Here is a 6456-nt window from a genome sequence, read left to right on the forward strand (position 1 = left end):
CTGAACGTCTCTATGACATTAGTTATAAACACAATATCAGAAACTTGCCACACCTACACTCGATTCCCATGAAGGAAACAATCAAGTGGTTAAAGTACAATTTGGATAAGGATGCACCATTACTTCACAACTAAAAATCAATGAAGTCTCATGCGGAGCAACTTTCAGCCCCCAGATCTGCATCGTGGGATGAAACCTTCATCCCACGGCGTCCTCTCCATCGCACTCATTAGCAAATACTGCGAGGATTGTGTAGAACTAAACACTGACATGGGAACAGTGGTCGAAGTGGGCGGGATTGGGAGGGCATGGCGTGCCCATACTTCTTTAAATTCATAGAGTCAGTTCCCCGACTTTCTTACTTTAAACATGCCTCCCTGACCGCAGAACTCGCCAAGGCTAATAGTGAAGGCTCGACTTTTGGGGATGGGTGGAACAGGCAGAGAAGGAAAATGACTCTCTTTTCCTTCGTGCCCAGAGAAGACAACAAGTGTCTAGTTCTCCTGCCGCTGACAACTGCCCCCCCCTCTCTTTGTTCCCCATCATCCCTCTCTTTCTGTCTCGCTCCTCCTCATTTAGTGAAAACCGACACTTCAAGAAATGGGTATTACCTTCTTTTTCCTCCTTTCGTTTATTTGTTCCCCAGTGAAATGGATCCAAGAAAGACAAAAACTCTTTTGCTGGAAACGTCGTCTTTTTCTGACATTTTTCAATTTCTAAGTGCAGCCTCGGGGTGGAGATAAACAAAACATTCAAAATATGAAAAATAACTAACTAACTAAAGCAAGACAAAGTGGTGCAAGGGGGACAGATTGATTTATTCATACCTAAACACATTAGCGAAACTTTACAGTGTTTGCCAGTGAAGCGCTACTTTTGTTTCTCGTCTCTCTTTGAACAACATTGTGTTCCAAGGGCTGGTAAGTGCACTATTCCTGGAGATACTGAAATACTTGCTTGATGGGTGATTTGGAAAACAAAGGGCCAGATGTGCGACCATTTGAAATTGCGACTCGCAAATTGCGCTCGATTGCGAGTCGCAATTTGAGAGTTTGCGATTCCCAATGGGGTTGCAAAATGCGAGCCTCATAAATATTATTGAGGCACTCGTAATCTGCATACCCATTTGGAATGGCTGGCCCTCCAGGGATGGTGGCCTGCTGGGCTCAGCAGACCTCCATGCCTGGGACAGCTTTTACATAAAGTAGTTTTTTTTTTAAATGCAGCACGTTTTCCTTAAAGGAAAACGGGATGCATTTAAAAAAAAAAATTTTTTAAAAAAGAAACGTTTTTATTTCATTTTTTAAGGGCAAGTAGTGGTCCCTGGCATGCCCTGCCTGCCCCTAAAAAATATTTTCCCCTGCATTTGTAAAGGAGAATGGGTTCTTTGGGGACCCCTTCCCCTTTACAATTGCATTGCCATCCTCTTGAAGAGGGCGGAAAATTGCGAGTGTTATGCAACCGCAATTGCGGTCGCAAAACATTCGTACATGGCTTGTGAGTCGATATTGCGAAGGGAACGCACCTTCCTAATAGCGAGTCACAAAACACTATTTTGTGAGTCGCAAATTATTTGTGACTCACAAAATAGTGTTAGTACATGGCCCAGAGGAAAATTGCATGTGCAAAAGGGTCGCAAACCCGTTTGTGCATGGAATTTTCCGTCGTACATTTGGCCCAAAATGTGTACAGCGGCTGTATGCGCACGAATGTGGTCTTTTTGAACCATACTGCTTATGTTTTGTAAGGATATAAGCAATGGGCATTGAAACGGGTACCTTCTGGGCCCTGCAGTCATGGCCTTAACTTTTCAGGCAAAAGCACTCACTCATTTCTGACTGAGTGTAAAAAGAAAGAGGTAACCATGTTGTTCCTGCTTGCATTTCACAGGCTTTACTTAATCTTGCATTCCCTATGAGTATTTGCTTTTTATAGGATGTTGTTAATTTTTGTTTAGGTAGCATACTGCTCTTGTCTAGTGCGTAATTTGATTTGAGCCACATCCAGGTGTTTATAGCGGGTCAGTGCAGTGCAAGTTTCTCTCAGTGGGGTAGTATGGTGTTTAGTGGGGGAGAGGATGTGACACTATGGACAGAGCTGCTGAATTTGGAACTGGGGAACCAGGTTCAGCCTTTATGACCAGACCACCAGACCACTCCCCCTGAGGGAGCACATTCCCATGCTAGACCTTAGAAGGCCCTGCAAGATCTTAAAAGCCATGGTTTCTTAGCACCAGCAGGTGGACCCTAGCAGTGGCAAGTGTGGGTTAACCTTGAAGGCCTGTCCGCCACAAATCATCCTGAAGTTCCCCTCCAGTCTTGCAGGCAGGTCTATGAAGCAGCACACCATAGAGTGACAGTGACTCTGTCACTGAGGTCACAGGACCCTTGAGCAGGGTGACTCCAGGGCAGTGCGACCGCACCAGGCGCAGACCAAAGTTAAATAAATAGTTAATTTTCCCTCTGCATCATCCCTCGAAATCCCCCCTTACCTGGTCCCACCGCTCCAACGCTGTTACCTGCATGGACCGCAGCTGGCGCTGACTTCAGGTGGGGGCGTCGTGTTTGCAAGTATAATATGGTTTTAACACCACTTGCTGTCTCCTTCCTCGCCTCCAACAATTTTTGGCAACAATAAAAATGTCAGGATAACTCCAGTGATTAATGTTCTTAGTAGAGAGAGATGGTGTTTTGTCTAGTGGACGTTTTGACTCATGGAAAGGAAGCCCTGAGGGTTAATGTCCCTGCTGCTAAGAACATGTACCATGCAGATCACAAAGTGCACTTAATGTAAATGGGTCAGTGGGTTACTGCTTTTGTCAGAGAGACCCTAATGTTACTAGCAGTTAATAAGTTAAAATCCTAACATAGAACAGTGAGCTATTAACTGTCATGTAAGAGCTGCATACAAACTGCAAGGTATAAATCGGAGCAAAAAAGGTTCATGTGGGTAGAAATCAATTCTTGAATATTAAAGAGAACCCCCAACCATGGTATTGTTTTAAATTCTGAGTCTGTGTTTCTCCAGACCAATTACTATTAAATTATGCTGCATACTAGCATGGTTGTCATGTGACTCCTACACCTTGTAGTCCTTTGTCTTATGTAACATTGCCTATACAGTGATTTACACATGTATGATTGATTATCTCTGTGTAATATATGTGATGTAAAGTGCTCTGACACCCTACACTGGTATTAGTGGTGCTGTACATTTTTTGATACTTTATTATTTTGACATTTTTACACATGCTAACAGTCTATGCAAAGATGTTTCCTTATTAGTACCAGTGGAACATACAACTGCAGCAGTGACAAAGGTGACCAGTCAACCTTTTGCAAAGGGCCCTCCACTTCACAGCAGCACGCTGCACAAGTCACATTTTTTGGTAAGTTTTGAGCTGTTTGAGCGATAAACACATTATTAGTTAAAATCGTCAGATTATGCTGCAGATGATGTATTATGTGACAAATATGGCAGAACGGAGAATGTCCTGAAGCACACCTTGTATATTTCACTTTACTGTAAGAATAACCTCTTTTTCAATTTTGCCTGCAGCACCCGTGAATGGTGTGCCGTTCCTTTCACACCAGGGCATAATATTCTGAGTAGTGGTGGCCCGCTGTGTTAGCAGGTCACACGCGGGTTGCACAGCGTATGCACTTTGGTATTTCCAAATTAATACTCATCAACCATTGTAATCCAATTTTTATCAAGTTTATTTCTTTCCTTTTAAACATGTTTTATCCATTTGGTGAAGACATCACGTCAAAAGATGAAATCCGTAACATTTTTTGGTTGTTAAATTCCGTGTATTGCCCATCCAGGCCTATACATGAATATATATTGGATTTCCGAATATCCACCAGATTCTGTACTTTTTCATTACTCAATGCATTTCGGTTTTAGCAAAACCTTCCTCAGGAGTATCTATGAATTATAAAGATGTATATGTTACGATCACATAACATGAAACCCATAAAAAATATTTGTTTAAATTATATTCGCCTTAACAAGTAAATTACAAAACATTCTGATTAAAACATAATCATAATAATTCATAATCACCCAACTAAATTATTCAACTTCAACTAAAAAGGTGTGATATATTGCGTGTGACCTACTAAATAAATCCCCAGATTCTCTCCATAATCAAGACCTCGACAACCAAGTGCTTTTTAACCCCCACCCCATAAATCAACTGCCTGTCAAAAACAATCCTTCATCAACTTAAAATCTTCCGTGCCCGATTACCCGAACCTCCCTTCCTCTTCATTCCTTCCCCTTCTCTGGTTTAAACACCCTTGACCATCCCCCTTTAGCATACCTGATGTAAAATTTCACGGCGCATCAACCTCCTCCTTCGTGATCGTGATTAAATTAAGCGCCACCATGTTGCTCGTCCCAATTTTTAAACTGTTGTTACCCGCCCCTCCTCCGTGATCATAGGTGTAAACCCACCACCTGTTCTTTCACATCCCACCCCTCAGTTAAGTACCTATCAGTGTTAACCAACCACATGATCTTTCACATCCCACCCCACAGTTAAATGCCTATCAATGCTAAACAGTGCTCGCAAAATGTTAACATCCCACTGAAAACCCTTTATGTTCGATTTACCATCAAAAATCGAAACAAATCATAAACAAATGTGCAATAAAGAGTCCGTGTTAGTGACTTCTTCGTAATCAGAACGTGATGTGTCTCTTTTGACGTGAAGCATGATTTTCTCTTTCGTGCTCAGTTTATACTTTCCTCTTGACAGGGTGCTAACAGGTGGTGAAACGGTTAGTATTACGACAAAACGGAGAATGTCCTGAAGCACACCTTGTATATTTCACTTTACTGTAAGAATAACCTCTTTTTTTCAATTTTGCGTGCAGCACCCGTGAATGGTGTGCCGTTCCTTTCACACCAGGGCATAATATTCTGAGTAGTGGTGGCCCGCTGTGTTAGCAGGTCACACGCGGGTTGCACAGCGTATGCACTTTGGTATTTCCAAATTAATACTCATCAACCATTGTAATCCAATTTTTATCAAGTTTATTTCTTTCCTTTTAAACATGTTTTATCCATTTGGTGAAGACATCACGTCAAAAGATGAAATCCGTAACATTTTTTGGTTGTTAAATTCCGTGTATTGCCCATCCAGGCCTATACATGAATATATATTGGATTTCCGAATATCCACCAGATTCTGTACTTTTTCATTACTCAATGCATTTCGGTTTTAGCAAAACCTTCCTCAGGAGTATCTATGAATTATAAAGATGTATATGTTACGATCACATAACATGAAACCCATAAAAAATATTTGTTTAAATTATATTCGCCTTAACAAGTAAATTACAAAACATTCTGATTAAAACATAATCATAATAATTCATAATCACCCAACTAAATTATTCAACTTCAACTAAAAAGGTGTGATATATTGCGTGTGACCTACTAAATAAATCCCCAGATTCTCTCCATAATCAAGACCTCGACAACCAAGTGCTTTTTAACCCCCACCCCATAAATCAACTGCCTGTCAAAAACAATCCTTCATCAACTTAAAATCTTCCGTGCCCGATTACCCGAACCTCCCTTCCTCTTCATTCCTTCCCCTTCTCTGGTTTAAACACCCTTGACCATCCCCCTTTAGCATACCTGATGTAAAATTTCACGGCGCATCAACCTCCTCCTTCGTGATCGTGATTAAATTAAGCGCCACCATGTTGCTCGTCCCAATTTTTAAACTGTTGTTACCCGCCCCTCCTCCGTGATCATAGGTGTAAACCCACCACCTGTTCTTTCACATCCCACCCCTCAGTTAAGTACCTATCAGTGTTAACCAACCACATGATCTTTCACATCCCACCCCACAGTTAAGTGCCTATCAATGCTAAACAATGCTCGCAAAATGTTAACATCCCACTGAAAACCCCTTATGTCCGATTTACCATCAAAAATCGAAACAAATCATAAACAAATGTGCAATAAAGAGTCCGTGTTAGTGATTTCTTCGTAATCCGAACGTGATGTGTCTCTTTTGACGTCTTCACCAAATGGATAAAACATGTTTAAAAGGAAAGAAATAAACTTGATAAAAATTGGATTACAATGGTTAATGAGTGTTAATTTGGAAATACCAAAGTGCATACGCTGTGCAACCCGCGTGTGACCTGCTAACACAGCGGGCCACCACTACTCACAAATATGGCAGAGCCATAGTTATGTGGAAAACATTTGCAAACTAGGATATTTTGCCATTCATGTTTGAACTCCTCTTGTGGAAAAGGGGAGAAGTGCTGATGACAGAAACTCCATGGCTGGGAGACAAGTGGCTTGCAATTCCACTTTTAAGGATATTTGGGACATTCTGTGATTGGAAACTGTATCCCACTTTGTGAATGTATTTTAATGTCAATAACTAATATTATACCTTAAATAAACATGTGTATCCATTGGTTA

The sequence above is a fragment of the Triturus cristatus genome, chromosome 8 (assembly GCF_964204655.1).
Source record: "Triturus cristatus chromosome 8, aTriCri1.1, whole genome shotgun sequence".
NCBI lineage: Eukaryota > Metazoa > Chordata > Amphibia > Caudata > Salamandridae > Triturus > Triturus cristatus.